Source organism: Ambystoma mexicanum, chromosome 5p, assembly GCF_040938575.1.
Source record: "Ambystoma mexicanum isolate Mex_15411 chromosome 5p, UKY_AmexF1_1, whole genome shotgun sequence".
Taxonomy (NCBI): domain Eukaryota; kingdom Metazoa; phylum Chordata; class Amphibia; order Caudata; family Ambystomatidae; genus Ambystoma; species Ambystoma mexicanum.
This window is the reverse complement of record NC_090930.1, coordinates 206,403,708-206,429,709: the sequence shown is the minus strand read 5'-3', so window position 1 is coordinate 206,429,709 and position 26,002 is coordinate 206,403,708. Positions and strand designations below refer to the sequence as shown.

General features: G+C 45.6%; 1 protein-coding gene across 2 annotated transcripts in view; it reads right to left on the bottom strand.

Annotated features, from left to right (window-relative positions):
- The window catches only part of LOC138480861 (synaptotagmin-like protein 2), a 749,121-nt gene extending 732,114 nt beyond the window's left edge, over positions 1–17,007 (bottom strand). The window contains exon 1 of one of the 2 annotated variants that reach the window (XM_069612635.1): positions 16,900–17,007. The gene's annotated coding sequence lies outside the window, so the exon portion shown is untranslated. The other variant, XM_069612634.1, reaches the window with a different exon arrangement.
- Positions 17,008–26,002: the final 8,995 nt, after the last annotated feature.

Below are 26,002 nucleotides of genomic sequence, written 5' to 3'. Positions count from 1 at the left end.
CACTGTGCTCCTTGATATTAGTGAAGGCGCTGTGCTCCTTGATATTAGTGAAGGCGCTTAGTGAATGCACTGTGCTCCTTGATATTAGTTAAGGCACTGTGCTCCTTGATATTAGTGAAGGCGTTGTGCTCCTTGATATTAGAGAAGACACTCTGCTCCTTGATATTAGTGAAGGCACTGTGCTCCTTGATATTAGTGAAGACGCTTAGTGAATGCACTGTGCTCCTTGATATTAGTTAAGGCACTGTGCTCCTTGATATTAGTGAAGGCGCTGTGCTCCTTGATATTAGTGAAGGCGCTTAGTGAATGCACTGTGCTCCTTGATATTAGTTAAGGCACTGTGCTCCTTGATATTAGGGAAGGCGCTTAGTGAAGGCGCTGTGCTCCTTGATATTAGTGAAGGCACTGTGCTCCTTAATATTAGTGAAGGCGCTGTGCTCCTTGATATTAGTGAAGGCGCTTAGTGAATGCACTGTGCTCCTTGATATTAGTTAAGGCACTGTGCTCCTTGATATTAATGAAGGCGTTGCGCTCCTTGATATTAGTCAATCAAGACACTCTGCTCCTTGATCTTAGTGAAGGCACTGTGCTGCTTGATATTAGTGAAGGCACTGTGCTCCTTGATATTAGTGAAGGCGCTTAGTGAAGGCGCTGTGCTCCTTGATATTAGTGAAGGCGCTGTGCTCCTTGATATTAGTGAAGGCACTGTGCTCCTTGATATTAGTGAAGGCGCTGTGCTCCTTGATATTAGTGAAGGCGCTTAGTGAATGCACTGTGTTCCTTGATATTAGTTAAGGCACTGTGCTCCTTGATATTAGTGAAGGCGTTGTGCTCCTTGATATTAGTGAAGACACTGTGCTCCTTGATATTAGTGAAGGTGCTTAGTGAATGCACTGTGCTCCTTGATATTAGTTAAGGCACTGTGCTCCTTGATATTAGTGAAGGCCCTGTGCTCCTTGATATTAGTGAAGGCGCTTAGTGAAGGCACTGTTCTCCTTGATATTAGTGAAGGCACTGTGCTCCTTGATATTAGTGAAGGCGCTTAGTGAAGGCGCTGTGCTCCTTAATATTAGTGAAGGCACTGTGCTCCTTGATATTAGTGAAGGCGCTGTGCTCCTTGATATTAGTGAAGGCGCTTAGTGAATGCACTGTGCTCCTTGATATTAGTTAAGGCACTGTGCTCCTTGATATTAGTGAAGGCGTTGTGCTCCTTGATATTAGTGAATACACTCTGCTCCTTGATATTAGTGAAGGCACTGTGCTGCTTGATATTAGTGAAGGCACTGTGCTCCTTGATATTAGTGAAGGCGCTTAGTGAAGGCGCTGTGCTCCTTGATATTAGTGAAGGCACTGTGCTCCTTGATATTAGTGAAGGCGTTTAGTGAAGGCGTTGTGCTCCTTGATATTAGTGAAGACACTGTGCTCCTTGATATTAGTGAAGGCACTGTGCTCCTTGATATTAGTGAAGGCGCTTAGTGAATGCACTGTGCTCCTTGATATTAGTCAAGGCACTGTGCTCCTTGATATTAGTGAAGGCGCTGTGCTCCTTGATATTAGTGAAGGCGCTTAGTGAAGGCACTGTTCTCCTTGATATTAGTGAAGGCACTGTGCTCCTTGATATTAGTGAAGGCGCTTAGTGAAGGCGCTGTGCTCCTTGATATTAGTGAAGGAACTGTGCTGCTTGATATTAGTGAAGGCGCTGTGATCCTTGATATTAGTGAAGGCTCTTAGTGAAGGAGCTGTGCTGCTTGATATTAGTGAAGGCGCAGTGCTCCTTGATATTAGTGAAGGCACTGTGCTCCTTGATATTAGTGAAGGACCTGTGCTCCTTGATATTAGTGAAGGCACTGTGCTCCTTTATATTAGTGAAGGCACTGTGCTCCTTTATATTAGTGAAGGTACTGTGCTCCTTTATATTAGTGAAGGCGCTTAGTGAAGGCGCTGTGCTCCTTGATATTAGTGAAGGCACTGTGCTCCTTGATATTAGTGAAGGCGCTTAGTGAAGGCGCTGTGCTCCTTGATATTAGTGAAGGCACTGTGCTGCTTGATATTAGTGAAGGCGCTGTGATCCTTGATATTAGTGAAGGCACTTAGTGAAGGAGCTGTGCTGCTTGATATTAGTGAAGGCAATGTGCTCTTTGATATTAGTGAAGGCGCTGTGCTCCTTGATATTAGTGAAGGCGCTTAGTGAAGGCGCTGAGCTGCTTGATATTAGTGAAGGCAACGTGTTCTTTGATATTAGTGAAGGAGCTGTGCTGCTTGATATTAGTGAAGGCAATGTGCTCTTTGATATTAGTGAAGGCGCTGTGCTCCTTGATATTAGTGAAGGCGCTTAGTGAAGGCGCTGAGCTGCTTGATATTAGTGAAGGCAACGTGTTCTTTCATATTAGTGAAGGCGCTGTGCTGCTTGATATTAGTGAAGGCGCTGTGCTGCTTGATATTAGTGAATGCGCTGTGCTCCTTGATATTAGTGAAGGCGCTGTGCTGCTTGATATTAGTGAAGGCGCTGTGCTCCTTGATATTAGTGAAGGCGCTGTGCTCCTTGATATTAGCGAATACATTAATGCAAATGACGATTCTTGTATTTAGATCTGCAGACTGTTAGCCTCCGGCCCACAAAGGGTGGAGTCCTTCTGGTTGCCGGGGCAATGCCACCGGCTATTTAAGCTTCCTCTGATGCAGAGTATTCCCAGGAATATGGGTATTCCCCCGCCACTACCAGGGAAGGGGCTTATTCTTTTGTACCCCCCCTCCACCTCCCAAATCCCCTATGCTCACTTGCTCCACCACCTCCATCCATCCCTTGTGCCTACATGCGAATTGCACTTGCATATAACATTGCAACTTGCAAGTAAAAAAATAAAATAAAGGCAAACACGTTTTATAATTCATTCAGTGGTCTCCCGCAGGTGTGGACGTATCATTTTTGTTCACAAATGTTACCCGGACGTCAGTATATGTCTAGGGAGGATAGCTCTGGGGCAACGTGCTCGCCTTAGAAGCAAGATGCCTGAGAGCAACACAGGTTCGATCCCTGGGTCCGCGCTTAGAAACCTCTCGGTATTAAGCGCATTATAAACACGCAATTACAATATGAGTATATGCCAATAGACGTCGGTGAACACTCAGTTAATTCGGGTGGGAGTTCTGTATTGGAGGGCAATTCTCAATTCTCCGGTGTAACCTGTTGTGATTTGTGGACAAGAGCCAACCTGTGCTCTGGCTCAGCATCCATCGAGCAGAGCTGGGAGGAATACTTGGAATGCTCAGTCACGTGTTCTTTCAAATCAGCTGATGTGGCGAGGAATGCCCTGGCCCTGATCATCAGACGCGCACGCGCACTCACACACTCAGTTCTGAGGAAGTGCGAATAGATGTAGGTGTCAAGCAGATATGTGGTGCCTCCATGTTACAATGCTGTGCTCAGGCACATGAAGGCCGCTCCACAAAGCCCCAATGGGCACGGGATGCGAGGCACAAAGTGCTCCTCAACTATGGGACCCACATTTCCCTGCTCGCAAATACCTGTTTTTCAACAACAAAAAGCTTGCGGAGGGACTGTACAAGGGACGCACACCCAGGCCCTTATTTTCATTATTATGGTATGTATTGAGCGCGGGCCTAGCTTTGAGAAGCAACTGGAAGCTTTACAGACAGGGACGTCATTTCACCAAAATGCCTGGGGTAGCGGAAGTGACATCACATGACCCTTGACCCCCTGATGACATCACAGGAAGTGATGTCATTTGACCCCACCCTGAAGTTATATTGCCGAAGCAATGGAACACAACCTTTCACCCGTTGACAAAACAGGAAGTGACATCACATAGCATTGTACACTACGAAAAATATGGTTACGATATCACTATAATGTGATGTACGTTTCATACAAGAATGGATCGACATGTGTATAGGCCCATATTACCGAATTACTTTGAATGCAAGGAGACGTCCATGACCAAATGATAATGATGTGTTATTATACAGCACTTACGCTTAAGCGCTTGATATAGTCAAAATATACACCCAATATCACCCAACCTGTGTTGGTACTCATTTATTGACCTCAGAAGGATGAAAGGCTGAGTTGAGGCGGTTAAGAACAGACTAAATCAGGGACTCACCCCCTGAAGTGTGCCTGAAATAAACCTTTAATGAGTCTAGCGATTATTGTATATAATTCCAGAAAGACACATTATTTGGTATTCCTATTCTTTCTTATTTAGGGTCACTGTTGAAAGTGTTAGACTTGTGGCACTCCTGTTCTTATTTTTCTTCTTTTTTAAGGGTCCTGAACAAGAAAGCCAGCCACTCCAGAAGCAAAGAGCCACATTGTGCTGGCCACAGTCAAGGAGCTTGCATGAGGTTGCAAGGGAGACCACAGAGGTCGCAAGCGAGACCTCAGAGGCCTCAGTTGCGACCTCTGGCGACCCCTAATTGACGTCCCTGCTTACACAACAGAACAGATATACAGCGGGAGTTAGGAGACAGAGAGGAACAGAGGAGGTGTACAGCTGTACCGGGTGGCGGGGTGGAGAGGGGCAGACGTGATATCCTAGGTATTGAGGAGGAGAGACTCCTTGAAGAGGTGGGTCTTGAGGTATTTTCTGAACTGTAGGAGTGTGGGGGCAAGTCTGATGCTGACCGGGAGGAGGTTCCATAGTCGTGGGGTGTGGGCCCTCCATGCATACCTAGATGCCAGGCATGTTCCCAACACCTGGGTATGCATTGGCTAACTGGTCCTATGCGCGGAGGGGGAAGGTGTTTGCCACCTACCCACGCTGGAACAGTGAGCGTGTTTGTAGCATTGGGACCTAATTGACCCATCGCTTCTAATGGTATTTTGACATTTCCACTTGTTTTACAAGTGAAAGATGTAAAAAAAAAAAAAAATAAATAACATGCTCATGCCAAACATCAGTGTTCAATGTGGGCCCCAGAATTGCTGCCAGGGGTCTGTACGTTCTCCTGGCAGCATAACACACTCCAATGCCATGCGCCTGGTTTCCTACAGTGGCGTCCAAGCATGGGGGCACGAGATCAGAGACTGTCACGGGTGGTAGCACACCCGCCACGTATCTGGGATAAGCTATGAACAACGTTTTGGTTTATTCATTGGCGGAGTGCTCCCTGCATATCTCATTTCATGGTGATTCGGCAGATTCCAATGGTGGTTCCACTTGGGTGTCCTAATAGAGCAGATGGACCTTGAGTTTTTCCGTAAAGACATCTGGTCGGTGCGAATCGTACGTTTTCTGGAATTTAATGCCAGAGGGTGGGAATGACTCCATCAAATCTTCTGTCCCAGACGCGTCTTGCCAGTTTTAGGGTTAGGTAGCTGTCCTTTGTGGAGTATAGGGCTACGTTGGGTCGGTTAGAAGTTATTTTCTTGTAGGTCAGATAGCACAGAGAGTAGATCGCTCGCTTTGATATCAGTGCAGAACCTGCCGATGCAGCGCCAAACTCAGCCTTTCATCCTTCCTAGATCGATAAATGAACACCACACACCGTGGGTAATAATAAGCAGCGCTCAGATGATTGAGGGTCTGTAGCGCTATATAAATGCCAAATTATTAATGTTAAATTATTTAAATTAAAATTATTAGGTAATATGGCCCAGGGGTATCCAAGACAAATGATTTTGAAGGAGATCCTGTCCTACACCAGGAGCCAATGCTCCAAAACCCCTACTAAATAGACAATATAAGTAAAACATATGCATTTCAGATGGCTGGCCACTGATTGGCCTTTCCTGAAGCCAATGATGAGCCTGCGCGCAGTGTGTTGGAATTTTTGTAATGATTTGCTAGTTGTGGAGGCTCGCACAGAAGGTGATGCAGTAGACCAGTTGCAAGTTTGCAAAACCACCTTTCACCACTAGGTGATTTTCTGCTATGCAGGGTAGGTTTATTTTTGGGTTTCATTTGAAGAATGCTATTTTGACCAGAGCTCCAGCGATGGATTCATGGACAGGATGGGATGCAAAATTAAGCTTTGGTTGTGTTCCTTCATTTTTGGAGGGACTATTTCTCAGAAGAAGCTGGGGGACACGGTGAAGAGGTTCCTGTTAGTTCGCACTGCACAAAGTCAGGTAGGTTTGAGATATACTTCTTTTATTAAGTGTCCTACCACAAGCCCCTGCTCTAGGTTTTCTACCGCTCTTCTCCTCTTCAACTCTCTTACCCTGGAGCTCTCACCTCAAGATCCCCCGAAACATTAGGGTAACCCTGGAGCAGGCCTGAAATGCAACAGCACAACTCACAGGAGATACCACAGTTCCTTTAAGTACGGGGGGCTGGCAAAGCACTAGGATTTCAGTGTTAGCACCTGTCTAGACATTACAAAAAACTGGCAAGAGTGCAGGATTGTGTGCTACTCTAAAGGTGATACTGGTTGTTTGAGAAAATAATGCACTGAGCTTGACTTGGTTGTCCAAGTAGGAGCAAGAAGTCAAGAGCTTTGCTTCCAATCCCAGTGATCTTGGCACGGTGCAAGAATCTTATGGACGACAGCAACAAGCAAGAGTATTGCTCAGTTGTGCACTTGCACAGTTGCGCACTTGCTTTCTAACTAAGTCTAGCTCCTTATCTATAGTCAGCAAAGTAGTTTTGGCACCTTGATGGGGGTTGAAACCAGGCTGAATATCGCTTAGATTGTATCTGAGTTTGAGATGAGTAGGATAGTGTTGACTGGTGAGAACAGTCTAAAGAAACACTTATCTGGCCATGGTAGGCATGAGAAGGGCTGGCTAATCTGTGGGTGTGCAACATATTTCTTTCATGTGGCTGTGACAATGGCATGTTTGAGTTACACATGGAAGGCCCATGTTTTGAATTGTAGCATTTCAGACTGGGAGGTGATATGGTCAGACTGGTTGCTACATCCTGCTTGTGGGTGGCAGCCAAACCGTGCAGTTGAGCAGTGCAGGCAATCAGGGTTGGGGCGAGTTTCTACCTCTGGTATCTCCACCTTGGGGATGTTGGGTTTGTAACTGAAGCATGATGTCAGATGTTCACAGCTGTGAAATGGCTGGAGCAAAAGAGGTTTGCAGTGAAGAAGTAATTTCTCTGGATCTTTTTTGGAGGGGTAGTCTGGGCTCTATAATGAGCATTTCTAGATATTGTATGCTTATGGGTGTCATATGTGGTGCCAGAGGCAGCCACCGTGGTCATCTGGAAGATGGGACGTTCTGCATAGTCTTTCGAGTGATCTGCCGCAGTGTTTTAGGTTTTGAAGCTCTTTGGAGTAGCGGGCATTGGCTGGGCATTGGCCGTTGTTGACTTTCAAAGTGGCGGCAGGGGCTAGCTGGTCTTGCAGGGTGTTGATCATGTCCTCAATTAGTTGGGGAATGGTGTTGCCTTCTGTGTTGAGAGCCTCGTCGTGAGGCAGCCAAGAACTCCACGATCACCATTGGCCATTGCTGCACCTCTCTGAGCTGGAGGAAACCTTAATATGGTCAGCCCAAGTGGGAGGCAGCTAGCCCATGATGTGGAGGTTGGAGAGGAGTGATAAGATAGCCATCATACTGCGGCCGCTGGGGGATCGGGGAAGGGCTGGCAGACAGAAGAGGTATGGGAAGCTGCCACCCCATAGATGCAGTGAAATGGCAAATGGCATAGACCGCCCTCTCCACCCTTCCACCATTCTGGCTCCTCTCAATACAAATTCGCTCCCTCTTCAAAATCCTTCTTCTCGTTTTCAAATCCGTCCTCAGACATTTGCACTCCAACACACAATCTGTTCCTCCTCCTCCCTTAACCACTCCATCCTCCTCCTGCTCCCCTCTTGTAATCTCCGGCTCTACCAGAAATGTTGTCAGCCCTAGTAAGGTAGTTGCCTGTCTGTTACCTTTTCTCCCTCCCTACCCCATTCCTTCCTTACCTGTCTTAGCTCTTGCACTATCTGAAATGTCGCCAGGCCGAATAAGATAGTTAATTTCACATTCTTGTTTTTCATGGCCATATCAGAATGTCATTGTATTGTTTCCTTTGTTCCCTCCCTTGCTGTGAAGCGCTTTGAAACACATTGTGTATAGGGGCTATATAAATAAACAATCATATCATACCATACCTCAAGCACTTGTGCTTGGCCGCCTTCCACTCCTTCTCCTCACTTGTTCAACTCCACTCAAACGCACTGTCCCCCCCCAGATAATAAAACCATCCCATCTCTTGAATGTTTCACGACCAGGCGCAAAGTCCACCTTCTGTCCTGCAAGGGTTGAGCCCCGCCCACTTTCCCCTACAGATTCAAGTCCAGCTCGGTCACAATAATCCACTCCTGAGTTCAGCTGTAATATGTGCATATGTATAACAGCAATACAATGGTGGAACTTTGGCTTATATTAAGAGTACTAGCTATGTCTGTTATCTTGTCCAGGTTCTAAGTTCTTGTATTCTATTACTTGTCCTCACAACCGGCTACTTATTACCCTCAATAAAGGCACCCCATCATGGGACTACCTCGGTCCCCTGTATGGTTTCCTACGTACACCATTTCAGGTCGAAAATACAACTCAGCCTAAAATAAATAAAACACTGAATTCAGGGCACGGGGGAGGGGTTCGAGGGAAGGTTTCAGGCCATCGCTACTGATGCAACCCTCACTAATGCATCCCAAACATCTACAGGCCCGTGGGTCATACCTCTCAGGCCTTGTTGGAAAGAAAACACTACATTATGCCAGTTTAACAACTAAAGTGTAGTCTAGTCACATACTAACCAATCAGCCAGTGTGTTTTACTCAAGACAGCAGAACAGCCACTCCTCCCCGATCCGTCACATTAGGATGGTAGCCCCACTCTGCCCTGCACAGGAAGTGATCAGCCTGGAGTTGCCTGAAGATAGATCTTCATCTAGCTAATTATGACTACTTCAATTTAAAGGTAATCCGGGTCAGCCTTCCGACTTCTCGGGAGGATCCAGGTCAACCTTCCGACTTCTCGGGAGGATAGCTCAGGGGCAACACGCTCGCCTTGGAAACAAGATGATGTGGTGCAACACAGGTTCGATCCCCGGGTCTGCGCTTAGAAACCTCTGGTTATTAAGCGCGTTATAAAAAAACAATTACAATTACTTTTCATAGTTCGGAAGATGCCCCCATCTAACACACTTCTGTGCTCTTCTCGCAGATATGTGGATGCTAATTGGCAGGGCAGCAGCAGGATTGCTTTGTATTTCTATGGCTGTAGCAGGAGCTACTTAAAACTATCACTGTAGACCTCAGACTCTGGGGCAGCACTCCAAGAAAGCCCTGTAATTCCCACTACTTGCCCCTGTTAATGAAAGTGTGTAAGGCGGGTGGGCATAAGTCCACCAGCATCTTCCCACACTTGTGGCAGTGGTGGGCTCCCATTGGCCTACCCAGTTGCTATGCCCCTGATTGGGGTAGAACCTTGCTGCCACACGTCTACAATTAGGGGTCAGCAACTTGTGGTGCTTATCATTTTTTGGACTACAACTCCCATGATACCCCACCATTGGCTATATTAGTGAGGGAAGATGGACCTTGTAGTCCACAAAATCTGAGAAGCCAAAGATTGCATATCTGGCGGCAGCTCAATTAATAATGTATACCTAAAAAAACACCCAGCACCAGCTAACATTCCAAGCAGAGATTCAGGAAATAGGTTAAAATCTGCACTGCAATTTGCAAATTATAAACTAGCATTCAAGTAAAGCTGGGCTTGGCGAAATGTTGAACAGTAAAATCACGTGGGCTTTGTAGAACAATCAAAAATATACAAATAGTCTATATTTCTCTGCTGATTTTCCTCATACACATGGCTTGTGGAACCCTAACAACCTGTCTTTATTCTTACAGCCTCGCTCTTCGTAGTCGGGCTGTTCCCGAGGAATTCTTTACTGTGTGCACATGAGGTGACCACATGAAACTTGGTGTTGTTTGGTAATTTTGTTTGCGCTCAGTAAATGTTTGTACCACCACTAACGGCAGGAAGGAGCCCAGCATAGGGCTGCTAGCCAAGGGCAACACTGTAGCCTCCGCGCTGTGCATGATGAATCAGGGACGGCAGGTGCAAACAATGGCAAAAGGCATTAATGGACACTGTTCCCAAAAGTGAGTGTGCCATTACATACTACTAGCCACTAAAACGACTATTGTGTGTGGTTAAATATTAACAAAATGTCCTTTTCATGGATTTGCGATGTCTGGAGTAGCGCACAAGGTGCCCAGGTACGCCACGGCTGTCTGGCAACACCACTCTTAGCAGAATCAGCAGGTGTCTGGGATGCACAGATGTAAGCATTGCGTTCATGCAACATTCAGACCCCACAGCCGAGAGAATTGGTTGGTGTGGGTGCAAAATGCAGCACGCCTGTTTGCCTGTTGTTTACCCGCATCCACCAAGCTAAGAATGAATGCTTTGGTGGGTCGACAGGTGAAGATATAGATGCAAGTCTGTGTAGCACAGCTCTACAGCCTTTGGCTCTGTGGAGGATTTGGACTACAACCCCCATCAGCCATAGACAGCATAGCCAATGGTGAGAGATCATACGAGTCATTGCCAAAAATATCGTCCGAATAGGATTGATGGTGATTTCAATTCTATGCTTATGCTGATCCTAAAGAGAAACACTCTTTTGGTAAAGTGGCAACTCTGTAGATCTCACCCAAGAAAACATTTAGAACATTTGAGATTAAGCACCAATCTGTCCCAGAGTGTTCAGATTGTCACATTCATAGAATAAAGACAAGCCCCCCCCAACCCAACCCATGATTACTGCAAGCCCCCCCAACCCAACCCATGATTACTGGAGGGTCCTAACAGGAAACTATGCAAAATGTGGTGCAGATTGGTGAAATGGTGTAGAATTGTATAAAGAACAAACTAAAATATGTTTGGCTTTATATAGAGAGATTAGGATGTTTTTTTCTTATTCTATTCTGTCTAGCTGTTTTTCATGTAAAGAAACATATGATTTCTGAATAAAGAATTTATGATGATGATGACTATAAAATACAAGTAAAAAATACAACTTTGTACATATTCTTTCAATGATGATGATTAAAATGTTATAGCAATTAACATAAATAAAACGAGGACAAACTACCATCATAGACGCTTACAACTCTCAACCTTTCATATGGCCTCGAAAGGCCTTGACTGGTCTCGGCACTCACTGAGTTTTCTGGCCAGCTCCCCAGACCCCCCTTTACATCAGTGGACAGTTAAAACTAGACTCCTTAGTGGTAACAACTTCTAGAAAGAGCAGGAACACATCTGGCCCCTCCTGATAAGGAGTGTAAAGATGTACACTTCTGGAAGAAAGGTAGCCTCTTCTAGCTTACCAGGCTAGAATCACTAATACCACCATATTGGATTTACAACTGTCGCAAGTGGTATGAGATGGCCGAGCAAATGACTTCAGTCCCAGAGCCCCTGAAAACAGTTGTCACTCTCCATTGCATAGGGTAAACAAATGGCAAAATGCATCCTCTAGAATAACTTGGATGCAGCAGACCATGCAGGAAGAATAATAGTAGAGGGCATGTTGATTAAACTCCACATGTGGCTTCACCAGTCTGGCTTCCAGTTTGAGACTGTTTACCCTCCTTAATATGCCCATAGAACCCAACATATTTGCCAAGGTGATGGAAGATGGTCTGAGGGTGGCCACGATTGACACGGTGCTGTCCTTAGTGTCCTCCCTAGCAGAGTTAGGGGTTCATGTTCTGTAATGCAGGACTTCTCTCTCAGGGGTTTCCGCTTACCTTTCTACAGACCTGTGTTCTTATTCTCTAACTAACCCAGTGGTGAAGAGGCATTTTGCTGGCTTGACACACCTCTACCCTCCGGTTCATAATCCGCACCCGCCATGGGACCTAAATGTTGTCCTGACGGCACTGTGCCATAAACCCTTTGAACCAATGGCTACGGTAGACCTCAAGTACTTGTCTTGGAAAGTGTCCTTTCTGGTCGCCGTTACGTCAGCGAGGAGAGTGAGTGAGCTCCAGGCATTGTCGGTGATGTGCTTGGAACCAGCGAAGTGGGGGGAACTAGTGAAGTGGTACAATTAGTTAAGTGAATGGAACGTGTGAAGATGACGTATGTGGATGGATGATGCATGGAGTAAGGATAACATGGGTAGAACGAATGAAAGGATCAGTGTGAAGATGACTTATGTGTATGGATGATGCATGGACCAAGGATAACGTGGCTAGAATGAATGACAGGAGTAGTGCATAAAATGGTGGAGGGCATAAAATGGTTGAAGTACATGGAACGGATGGGAGTGCATGGAACGGATGGGAGTGCATGGAACGGATGGGAGTGCATGAAACGGGTTGGAGTGCACAGAATGGCGGGACGTACATGAAATGGTTTGGAGGGCATGGAATGTCTGAAAGAACACAAAGGAATGGTCTGAGTGCTTGAAACGGTCGTAATGCATGGAACAGTCGGAGTACATGGAACGGATGAAGTTCTTGGAACTATTGGAGTGGGCGCGATCTCAAGCACCTACAGTAAACCACCATACGCACATCTCCACGCTTACTCTCTTCTTTACACCACCACTCAAATAGAACACAGCGATACTATGACACCATTCGGTATAGCTGTTCTCATACCAACATCTGCCTCATACTCCCCATCACTCTAACTAGACACTGCTGGTTACACACCCCCAGCCAGGCGTTCTCCTCAGGCGTAACACAGCCACGATCGGTCAGATAATTCCTGCCAGAACGAACACATACTATTGACCGCCCAACCACCACACCTACCGCTAAGAAGCAGCTATGACACGAATGCCACACCAGCTGCACACATATCCGGTGCTCACACGCACCTTTGACTCTCTCTACTCTCTCTACTGACTTGAACTTCGGTTCCCAAGGGCGTTCAACCTACCAGCGCCTTCAGACGATACCAATGGTATATAAGGCGCTATATAAATGCAAAGTAACATAACATAACATAACTTGATTTTACATTGGGCAATACCTGATTAATAAACCTAAAAACTGTTAAAGTCAGAGAGTTTTGAGATCCCACAAACAATCTCGACCAAAACTCCCTTGATGGACAAAACAACCTATACCGTACAAAGCCCGCAAAGTGGATTAGTCGAACATCACAGCTCTCAGGATATTCCAGCATTATATGATACAATGGTCCCGCTTGGCTCTGAATCTTACAGACCCTACAGCAGGGATGTCCAAATCCAGGCCTCGAGGGCCGAAATCCTGACGGGTTTTTTCATATCCCTCATTAACATTCACGAGGAACAATTTGCATACATTTAGAATCATTGTGTGAATATTAATGAGGGGTAACTTGAAAATCCAACATGTTTCTGGGCCGTGAGGTCTGGAGTTGGAGAACCCTGATGTAGAGTCTCTCCTAAATCCTAGTTAAAATCTCCCTAGTATTCAGTACAATTTAATGAAATCTTAGGAACGTAAAGCAACCATGTGAATTATGAAATGTGCCTACATATTCCCAATTTTTTTTCTGTTCAGCGAGGTCCTTGCATAATTTATAATCTAATAGTCCTTCCAAAACTTTTGACCAATCCAATAACCAGAGTCTCTTTTTTTTCGTGCACAGGGGATTGCAAATAGACTGTTCACATTTACACCCCAAAGTTGTCTGCAATTAGTTACACTTCTTTTCTAACACGTTCAAGACTCTTAAAAATCCTAATTTGATAGTTTATGTCACTAGAGAATCATCAACGGGCGCCAACATTTTATAACAAAGAAGTAGCAAATTCCACCAAACTACGGCCCGTAGATAGGTAAGACCAGATTTGCATCTGGTTCTGCATGCAGGATCACAGGTTCTTCTCCATAAGATTCCCTCGAGAGTGCCGAGTTTATCCCATTCATCAAAGTGCTACAACGCCAAAACGCATATGGTACTTAGTACTACTTTTCTGTTGTAAAATGTATTTAATGACAAAATCTGTCTGCCAGTCGCTTTATCTGAGCAGAGAAAAAAACATTTTGGATTTTTGCACAGCATATAACAATTTAAGATTTGGCTCATGAAAGATCGGGTGAACTAAATAATCCAAGTGGGTGACCAGTTGCAATTTAGCCCCTTTAGAAGCTTAATTGAAGTGTGTTGGAAAAAACGAGGGAATTTAGAGGACGCTGAAGGCCAACTGGAGAATGATCCAACAGGACTATATCATCCACATATGTGAGCCAACGTAATGTCAATACACCCAACCTGGGTGGACAGCAGTGTACCTCCTCCTTGAGCACTTTGCCCAGGTTGGGAATATAGAGGTTGAACAGGCAGGGTGCTAACACGCATCTGTGACCCAGTCCTCTGTTTGTTGGATTCTTGTTTTGATAAAGTACCTTGAGCATTCAGTCTGGTTCCAATAACAATATTGGGATGCATATCTATGAGGATCCACCACGCTGCAAATGTACCCCATGGGCAGAAAGGGTTGATCAGATCGATACATGCCACAAATATGTCTAACTTGTTTTTGTTCCAAGCCTGTCTCTGTAAAGTGGTCAATATGCAGCCATTGAAAGATGTCCCCACATGTGACATAAGCCTGTTTTGGAATGTCTCCAGCTGGCCCGTATCCTTAACCCATTCCTAACCTCTCACGCTATAAAGCAGCAGCTGATGGACTAACACTCAACCAAGTTTGCCTTAGGCCACTTGATTTATGAGCAGCGTGTGTGCTCTTGCTTCTGTTCCTTGCACTGAAAGGCTATTTAAAGGAACCACTGGACCAGTCAACAGATTTGGTACTGGTAAATTCTTTAGAAAGGCATTTGCCAGGCCATGCCATGTACTCAAGTGCTTGTACCATTTGCCAGCTTTTGCCGTTTTATTTCCAGGTAGTTCCATTGTGACACTGCATGGACAATGCTCACCGCCATGCCTATGCAAACACCTAAACTATTGGCTTTGTCAAAGCTTCTTCTACTTGTGGTAGGCGGTGCAGTTTTATGATTTCCAAATGGAAACTCTTTTTCAAAAAGATGTTGGAGGGAAAGATGATGGTCAGACGTGCTGGGTACCACGGCGAGCGACCCATACATCACACACTCCGCTGCGTGGGATCCGATCACATGGAGTGCGTGCAGTGCTGGGCTGCAGAGGCGCCTAAAGGCAGGCAAGCTGCATCCATGAACCTCGCTGGCTCATATATGTCTCTTTCTTGCTGGCTAATGAAGAGCATATGGAGCGCTTGGCAATAAGAGTTCAGCCAGTGACAGTTAACGCCTTCCTCTGAAAAGTGGGTGCGCCATGCACACGCATACATGGGCGATCACACACACACGCCCTCCTTTCTAATGGGACCTGTGTTAAGTAAACATCAGTCAAATTGAAAATCAGATGGTAGGTGTGTTGCGTCTTCGCTGGCAATTTTACATATCCTCATGATAACACATCGAGTGCCACAACTTCTACATGAGATTTAACAGGGTTTAAGTGGAGGGTACACACGGGTGGACGGAGTCCTCCCACTTTTTTACAGAGTCAAGTCGAGAAAAAAACATGCGGGAGTCCTCCCCACTTTTTTCAGAGGGCACTTTGATATACTCATTTCGAGGGATGCCACACTCATTTGGTATGTTAACGAGTCCCCCCCCCCCACTTTTTTGTAGGTCTTTACCCCCAGTCTTTTGATACAATAATCTGCGTGATTAAACATACAGAAAAAAATATTGCACTAAATAGAGCACGGTGCAATAGTTCAAACTGACAGGGCCAACCGGGGGGCGGGGGGGTCTTCTTTACTTACAAAGCCTATAATGCAACCTGCTACTTCTCCCTTAAAGACACTGTGCCCAGGTGGAGAAATGCATGCGTCGAATGAAAGGCAAAGACGTGCTCTAGTGCCTCGGTTGCGAGAAGATGCTTCCTGGTGGCCAGGTAAGTTGGGAGAAAAGTGTGATCACGTGGCGCAGTACACGGGGAGAACATTGAGTCCAGTGCTTGTGTAGGTTTGGAAAAGATGCGACCAGTGTGTGCGTGTGGAGGGGGGTCGTGGGGGGAGCAAGTTAGACGAAGAAATCGTGTTGGGCTGTTTAAGCCAGGTGTAGATGCGGTGTGATGCTAAATAGATTGGGTGAAAGTGCAGAGCATTGAGAAGGTACCTCAGAAGAAGATGGGGTACAGTGGATTACACTTGCAGAAGATTGGGGGGGGGGTCCAGTGGCTAAGTGATTTGGGAGAAGACGTGTCGTAGTAACTGCATTGGAAGAAGAAGTGGGGACTACTGGCTACAATGTTTCTAATCCTAGCAATCTCGGCAAACCTGGCACCACTTGATCAAAATTGTGTGATCCTCAGCAAATCAATGTAAGTCCATAAACCTCAATTGTTCTCTTTGACAACATTGTAAATGCTGATGCAGACTGGGAGTCGCATTTAGCCCTAAAAAAAAGAAGCGGTACCATTCAGGCCAGCCTTAAAGCGCCTGGAGAGGATTCCGTTTACAGCATAGGGCACTACATAACTTTGGTCACACAATCTGAATTTCCAAAATTGTAAGCAAGGGTGGTGGCATGGCGCCACACGCATCCGTGACATCTACATTTCACAAAGCATTCATTAACACCAAAACACATGTCACGAAGTTCACAGCTGTTTCTAAGTGCCAGCGATCTCCAGTCGCACAGCTGGCTGTTCCACCTCGCAATGTCCGCCTTCCGCATAGGGACACTAGCAGCCGGTGCGCTGCCACACACAGGACACTTGTGTCGCATTCGCACACAGTGCACTTCTCGCGTAACCGCCGCCTCACCTGTGCTCTGCGGGTCTACATGAGCAGCCGGCTGGGGGAAGTTTCTTTTCGGCCAGCGCCCCCCTCCCCTCAGTCCGCCGGCTCCAGGGACCCAGGAAGCTGTTTTCAGGCTGCCTGCATTTGGACTGTAATGCGACAGTGCCTCCCTCACCTGTGATAGCGTGAGCCGGTGCCAAGAGCGCAGGTGCACGGGCTGCTCCTCACGCTGTCGGGCCCGCCTTCCCATCAGTTGGTAAACTGCAGCCACCCACTGCTGGGCGCCCTGTACAGAGCGCAGCGGCGGCCCGCTGGAAAACCCGGCCTGGCTCAGCCCTGCTGCCACCGCACGTTCGGAATCCAACCTGCTGGGCCGGTCAGGCAGCTACTTGGCACAGCGAATCTGGCACGTTAATGTGCCCGTGCTTGGTACACACCTGGCATATAGAAACTGCACCGTGGCAACGTGGCACTGAGAGCGAGCCAGCATTGCTTTACAAAACGTGGTTTATTGTTAGGCAGTTTCACAATTCGTCATTAAATCGTTAACGTTTATTTATGTAGAACCCATGAATAACTCTACACTTTACAGTTCTTGCAATAATTCTCAAAAAGATAATTGGGACACAGGGGTGTTGCTAGGTCTGGAAAAGACACGGGCCCACACTAATGTCAGAACTGTCGGGACTTGGGGCTAGCCAGCCTTTTGGTTGTAGCTCCTGACATTCTATCCAGGGCTATAACCAAAAGACCAGGGGCTATTCCTTAGCCTCCCTCTAGCAACGCCTCTGTTGGGACGTAACCATAACAAATGCCAGGAGGCGCGTACAAATGTAATATAACATTACTGTACATTGAATTCTGGACTTGTAGTCTTAGAATATTCGGCGGAGTGTTGGTTGCAGAGTGTCAGGTGCAGTCGGTTGTAACTGTTAGACATTCTGCTTCCCAAGTCTTTCTACGCTGCTAACTGGAGGCAGGGTACCCTTTTAAAAAACCATAGCGACCATGGAGCGGGCCGCAGAGTGTTGGCTGCGGAGTGTCAGGCTCAGTCTGTTGTTCTTGTTGGACATTCTGATTCCCGAGTCTTTCTACGCTGCTAACTGGAATAGTGGCCGCAGAGTTTTGGCTGTGTTAAGGATTTCAATCGGGCGACGCACACTGGACCGGGACCTTTGCCCTTAGCCTTGGATGTAGCACTCAATTGGGCTTTCTCTTTATTTTCTGTGAATTCAATTTGATATGGCAAACAACCCTCTTTTACAAATACCCCGGGTCACAATGGACCATGAACCAGGCCGGTTGGTGGGAATGCAATACCTATTTATTTGAAAATTCAAAGAAATCACACACATTTTAATATTGGGCAGCAATCACCAATGGGGTGATAATTACAACGAAGACCACTGAAATATACTTGGTTAACCTTCAACAAGGATATATCCAAAGCACAAATGAATAGGAGCAGTTTTGAAATACGAGTAGATAACACCTGAGTTAAGATTCCCCCCTGCAATGCTCTCCCAAATCCCAATGAATTGAATTTGGAGCGGATAGAAAGAAGAAGCAGGGAGTCAGGGATATGAGATAGCAAATAGCATACAAATCTGACCTTCCCTCACAAAATAAGAGGCAAAAGAGATTTTAAAGCCTTTTGCAATGAGAGTCGGAATTTGACAAATAATGAATTAACGCACAGTTAAATCAATGAGGCAAATATGATTTCTCACAATAGCAGGTATGTATAAACACTAGCAAGGTATCAAAAAAAAGCATACAGTTCAAAAGCAAGCTGAAAGTAAGAACACGATGCAGCTGAATCACATGTTGGAAAGTTGCATGTTTCTCAAATGCAGTTTTAAATGTCAAAAACGTTTTTTTAAGAAAAATGTGTGAAATACTTGAAATCGGAATGTGGTTTTTGGGCTGGGGAATAGATGCACATCACAGGGACAATATAGAAGTGAAAGGATGGCTATAGCTAAAGAGATGGATGCGATTGGCAAGATAAAAGGAGGTTCGGTTTTGGAAAAATAAAGCCATTAAAGAGAGAAAATTGGTTTAGAAAGAAAAATACAATGTTTACTTATACTAGATTATCAAGAAGATAGAGCTGCCCATGAAACAGGTTAAGCGGCCGGATTAACCCGCTCCACGCCGCGTTTCTCTTTATGTGGAAATTACTTAAATTATTTCAAATATTACTAAGGAGTTACAAGATGGGCGAATGAAAGAATGGTGCTAGCGCTAGGAAATCACAGACAAGATGCATAGAGAATTCTGACAGTTGGACAATTTACAAAGGCATGGATAGGGTTGCTTAGAGAGTGGAAGAAAGATAAAGAGTCAAGATGGGGTAGGCTATGTTGCTATGGGATGGGGAATACTCACAAACCGCTCTTGAATTTGGGATTAAGAACAGTCAACTGGGTTCTGTACTCCAAAGCTCGGGTCACCAGGTAGCGGCGGACTCTCCTAGCAGAACAACAGCTGTATGGCAGTGGTACAGCGGGCATGCAGTTAGTGGTCAAAAAGCCGGTCTGGACACAGGATGCTCCCCAAAAGGGTACCACAGCTTTTCCCCTTTGCTCTTGGGGTTTTTAGTGGGATTACTGGATCTAGGCCTTGCTGAGATAGGGTCAGCTATGCGTTGGCCTTGCAGTGGAATCTGGAATCTGGCAAGATGAATGTAGAATATCAGGATACGCAGGGCTGGAAATTCTGGAGAGAGTGTGTGTCCAGAGATCTGTCAGCCTCCCTTATTTATAAGACATGGTGACATCATACGATTATATGGTGGGACAGGCTTAGCTGGGCACACCTCTAAACAACTGGATTGCTCAGGGGTGATTGTTAATGCCTTGCTGTCAGCTGGTTGGATTTATAGGAACATGACATCAGTTTTATGATGTGGCTTTACAATGCAAAGGATCATCCCACAGTTACTTTAGCTAAAATCATTCTTCACATAAATCACACATTTACGCAATTGTGGCATTTTTACAAATTGTCAAGGCACATTACATATTTCACGCAGAGCATGACAACTCTACAGTTTGTGAACTCTGTTTCATCCGCATAATAATTTTTCATCATTTTCAGTGATAAATATTCGACCTAAAATTCTATAACTTTATACATGTGTATCGATTATCATAAGGCATGTAATTATTGAATTTCAAAGTGGCATCATGTACATTTTCCTCAGACTATCCAATTCTCTGCCGTTTCTGTTCCCAATATGGCAGTGAAGGGTTCCACATCTTGTTTAAAAAAGCCATGAAAATTACATTTAAACTGTTAACGTTTTACATTCCTGCAAAGTCCTGTTGCAGAGATAAAAGTCTTAAAAGTTTATTAATAAAATAGTATTTTGAGACAAATGGTTAGCGTTGTCTACCAAATAAGGGCATAGCTTACAAGGCTGCTCTTGAGTTGGCTTGGAAGCTCCCAGTAAAAGTTGTGAGGACGTGTGATTTACTATTTCACACGCATTTGTCCTAGAATCACTATTGTAAGCAGACTCTGCCCAAACAAAAGTCTGATGGGCATGGGATGTTTAGTGCTTTTGGTCCATTCAAAGTTTTCAAAGGCAGCAATTAGCATGCATGTTTCCTAGAATCTATTGTAGCTCCCTCTTTCAAGGGTTAGGCCACTCCTGTTGTCAGCCAAATGTCCCTGGAGCCATGACAGAAAACATGTTTGGGCTGATTTCGCCAGTGTAGCCACTGCCATTTTTTCTTTATTTTATTTTATTTTATTTTATTTTGAATCAGAAGCAAGCCTGTCGAAATAAAACATCCCATATATGTTTCCCAGCAAAACCCCCTTTACATTGCTAGGCAAGGACACATTTTTATTCGTACTTTTAAAACAGGCATTTCTTTTTGGTTTGCAAAAGCCCATTTTCTCTTCCATCTGACTTGCCAATATGGTTCTGCAGCCCCAGCCAGTTTCTTTTATACAGCAGTTTGTTGAAGACACAGGTTCACTGAAATTGGCATATGCCGTAAAGCTACAGTTTCTTTGAAGCATTGATTTGTGACTTTTGTAACCCAAAAGACAAGCGTTTTCCCGTGCAGCTGAAAGTAAAGCTTCTGTTAATTTCCCAGTTCTGGCCTGACACAGCCTGTCATGTAGGGATAATGCTCTATTTTGCTGTAGTACAATCTGGATATGGGTGGGAATGGCAGGGTCTCACTGATAAAAACAGTGTGATGTTTAATAGATGAAAATAGCGTCAGGGCAGCATCCTTTTCATTGTAAAATATTCCCTTTTCAATGGGAACTTTTTGCAAGCAGCAGAGCAGCGCTGTTTTTGAATTTGCTTCTTTTGGTGCGCACAAGAACACATATTGGTGGCCTTTCACAGTGTGCTCTCTGGTCCAAATTGCCCAATAGTTGTTTGCCAAGATGGTGCAGCCATCATTTTTCTTTAGTGTGGCTGCAAAACGCAGTTTTGATGCGGGGCAATGGTGCTCCAAGGAGCCTGTTCAGCCATTTTGCTGTTAACTGACTGCAGATGTGCAGCTAGATCTTGAATGGGAATTCTGCTTAGTGGGTCAATGTACTCCACAAATCCCCCCCGACTCTTCTGAAACTTCTTGTCAAGGGAGATTAGGAGAAAGTGGGGTTCATTGGTAGGACAAATCGGGGTTCATCAGGTGGAGTCCTTACATTAGGGAGCAGTACGCCACAATCCTCCCGTTGCCTCTCATTGGAGTGTGGAGCGACACCCACAGCTTTCCTTTACGTCTTTTATTGTGGTGTGGAGCGACACACCCAGCTTTTTCTTCAATCTCTCCTTTCCTGGTCCTCCAGGGAGGTCGTCCTTGGTCTATAAAGGACACAGCCAGTACGAATCTATTAAATAAATAAGAACTGTTTACTACATATTCCCACTGACTGCCTTCCAGGAAGGTTAACAGCAGTGGGACACACATGCAATCAGTTATTACAGTACTTAGATAATAAAGAAAATAATCACACACAAGACACAGATAACGATTGTGGGAATCCCTTTTGTCCTGACAATGAAGAAAATACTCCCTGTTAAATAATGATATTTCTAAACGTACCTGTTCCCTTCTGGTTCTTCTTTTTCTGGTTCTCATTCTCCAGATGTCTCCTCTATTTGATTTTCTCTTGGCTCCTCAATTAGCTGCAACGTGTGCCTAGGGTGACAACTTTTTAACTGATTAATATGGACCCATTTCTCTTCTGTCAGCTCTCCTTTGGGGATGCGGATTCTGTAGGCGACAGGTGACATTTTATCTACAATTTCAAAAGGACCGCACCAGCTCAGTAAAAATGTCCACTCCTTGGTCTGGTTCCTTTGGAAATTGTACAAGTAGACCCTGTCGCCTACTTGGTATCCTTTTTTGGTTGTTTGAGTCTTCATCCCCTCTGCAGATTTTTCCAGATTCCGCTCAGAGTACGCAAAAGCATGTTGAAGGTGTTTTCTTAGATTCTCAACATACTCATGAGTTGTGGAGGCGTTTATCGGTGTCTGCTCTTGTGTTCTATAGAGCAGATGCTGAGGTAGCACCATACTACGTCCAGTCATTAGCTCAAATGGAGACATCTTGGTCGCAGAAGATGGTGTAGATCTGATAGCCATCAGGACAAGTGGTAATCGGATGTCCCAACTTGGCCCAGAATCTGCCACAAACATTTAAAGAATTCTCACAATGGTTTCATTGTATCTCTCAACTCCCCCACTAGAGGACTGTTGGTATGCAGTGTGAAATTTCCTCTTTACCCCGAGTATCTCCCACATCTTTGTCATCGCTTCGCTGGTGAAGTGACTACCTCGGTCTGACTCAATCCTTTGGGGTAGGCCAAAATGCGAGAAGATGTGGTTGATCATCAGGGCAGCTGCTGTTTCTGCCTTGCAATTTGGGGCTGGGCGACATCCACCCATTTAGTAAACAAGCATGTTATGGTTCACATATACTTGTTCCCCCTAGAGGAGCGAATCTCGGGCCAGATGAAATCTACTTGTAAATCTGACCAATGGAGTGTCATCCCCCTCTTCTGGAGGGGAGCTCAGTATATGAGTGACGTTGGCTGAAATTGTCCACACACAAGAAACCCCTTCATGTATTGGTCAAGGTCCTGCCCCATGTGTGGCCAGTATGCAACCTCCCATAAGATTTCTAGAGTAGTATGAAACCCCCGATGACCGGCTGTGGCCGCATCATGGCTGTGACTAAGCATCAGGCTTCGGAATGAGGTAATAACAAACCTTACTCACAAACCGTCTTGGATTCTGAACATTTTTGGACACTTCATCAACACTCTGAGGTCCTCTTTCCCAATCGGTATCCGTCAGAGGAAAGTTCTCAGGGTCCTCAATGTGTTGATAAAATCTTCCAATAATCGAATCCCCTTTTAGTGCCGTGATTAAATCAGCATCTGGGGTCTCCTTACTCCACTGGGCAGTTGAGAGTTAATTGTGAGAAATGGTCTGGGACCTAGTGATAGCAGTGATCTGGATTTCCCCCAATAGGGACTCGATCTCAAGGAGATCCCCCTGGATGGCTCTGGTTTTGGCCAACTGATCAGCAGGTCATTTCCAGTTTTGTCTGGCCCCTTTATTCTGGAATGACCCTTGATCTTCTTCCAATAGATGGTCATCCCACTAGAGGTGACCAGATCATCAATATTTTGTATTAGCTTGCCATGTTTAAGCATTTGTTATTAGCATGTTTCTGGTTTTTCAATTAACAAGGTGCTCCACAAACCCGCTGCGGGCATTATGACCAGTTCATGGAGTTGATGTTGGACGACAGTGAGAATGGCCTGGTGAACTGCCATCAACTCCGTCACCTGACTAGTGCGGGGACCGATTTTGTACCCAGCGAGGGTTCCCGGGCATCATTCACCCAGGCATTCCCAACGCCGGCCACCAGTTCCATTTCCTCGTTATTATCAACATGGTAGGAGCACCTGTCCACATAAACTGTGGCCATTTCCTGGCACTTGTCTTCTTCAGAGACTTTGTACAGGGAATTCATGTATGCCTCCATGTTGTCCTGGATTTTAAGACTTTCGTCCTTGAGACAGTTTTCTCTGGCACAATCATGCAGACTTTGCGCAAGGGGACTCTTCTTGGTTTGACCATACCTGACCTCCACAGGAAAGCCTTGCATTGACAGAATCCAGGAAGTAATTCTGGAATTACTCACATTTCCGGCCCGGATTCTGTCACTTTGGAGGTATTGCAGAGGCTGGTGTGGAGTCTCCACTATGATGTGTTCCCCTGGATGAATGGCCAGTAATTTTTAAATGCCCACACCGTTGTCAGGAGTGCCTTCTCACAATCGTTTAATTTTTCCTCCCCACATGATAAAGTCTTACTTGCATAGGAGATGACTTTATTGACCTTGTCGTGCTTATGATATAATACTGCTGTCAAGCACGTATTTGAGAACCCTGTCTCCAAGAAGAACTCCTTGTTTTTAACAGGGTAAACTAGAAAAAGCGCTTGTGAGAGGCTTCTTTTGAGTTGCTTTGCTGCCTCAGCCTGTTCTGGACCCCACTCCCACTTGACGCCCCCTTCGACCGATGGATCAGGGGTCTTGTGACCTCTGCGTAATCCTCAATGAACTTCCTACTGTAATTAGTCAGTCCAAGGAGGCTTTTTAGCTCACGCAGAGTTGTGGGGTCTTTTACATTTAGGAGTACTTCCACTTTCTTCTCCTGAGGACAGAGACCCTCAGGAGTTATCTCATGCCCCAAGAAGTTGACATGGGTCCTGCACCACTGTGCCTTTTGGAAGGACAGTTTTGCTCTGGCATCCCTCAACTGGGTCAGAACATAACAGATTTCCGCTATGTGTTCCTCCACAGTTGAGTTTTTTATCAGGACTTCATCCACATAGGCCAGGTTACCCCTTTCACCCAAGTCGGGCATGGCCTTATGTAGCAATATGTTGAATTTGTTGCCGTAGTTTATGTATGCGAAGGGAGTCCGGGTTCACGTGTACTGCTGCCCCCCGAAGGTAAAGGCCAGGTCCTCCCTACTGACGGGCACAGTCCAGTACCCATTGGTCAGGTCAATGGCAGTGTATACCTTTGACCCCTGGATCTGGGCCAGTCCTTGGTCAATGTAGGGGAGAGGCCATCAGAACATGTGTGACATGTTTATTTAGCTCTCTAAGGTTTGTACAAAGTCTCCATTGGCAATTTGGTTTTAAAATCCCCAGCACCGGATTGTTAAAGCTGCTGTGGACTGGACGAATTATCCCACGTGACTCAAGATTTTTGATTATTTCCGTCAGGGGCTCCATGGACACGAGAGGCAAGCGATATTGCTTCACAGAAACTGGAGTCATTCCATGGTCCATGGGAATTGTTGTAGTATGGATTTCGGTGCGACCACAGTCGTACAAATCCACTGCAAAGAGATCTGGAAAATCTAAGAACATCTGTTTCAACTTTTGCTTTTGCTCTGGAGTCTCACAGTTATCAGCTAGGTTGATCCGGTCCTCAACCATTTGCCTGAAGCCTGGAAAGACTTCGGGTTTTGCTATCTCAGTGGCCTCCTCCAGCTGGGTGGAGAGGTCTCTGGTTAGAGTACTGACCTGGACAGAGAGTTTCAGGTAGGAAAGGCAGTCATTGTGGACCTATAATATCACCTCATCCTGCCTGATGTCACAGGTCACCTCTTCCTCACTGTAAGGGCAGAAAGAGTAAGCCAGGAAATTCTCCCCTTGCCGGGTGAAGATCCTGTCTGGTGGTAAGTCATTGTTACTGTTATTGTCAAAACAGTCATTGGAGATTGGTCCTATCAGTTCATTTCCTAGATGCATAGAAAAATGTCAGTCATCAACCGCCATTCCAATAATGGTGCCTGCGCCCAGAGTGATACTCCTAAGGTCGCTGTTATCCACCACTATTGGAATGGTGTTGCGTTCTACATTGACTAATGGGATTGGGTTTAACCCCAACCCCTGCTGTTGGAGATGGGCCCTGAGGTGTAAATATGCGTCAGGATTTTGCAGTTTCTGTCCTCTTTTCATTTTTAATTCAAGTGAAGGGTAACTATCCCTTCTCCCGGAGTACCCTAGGAATTGTGGATTTTGGTAACCCTCCACCCTTGGCCTCCCCTCTCCCGGATTGGGTTGTCTAGGCTCCTGAAAGCGGGGAAAGAAAGGAGAGTTGTCCAGCAGGTTGGGGTTTTAGTGGATATCGGGGAAAGAAGCTTAACCCAGTATTTGGGGGATTACTGCCCTCCTGGGGGAAGTTTGGAGGGAAGTTTCCTAGGGCAGTACT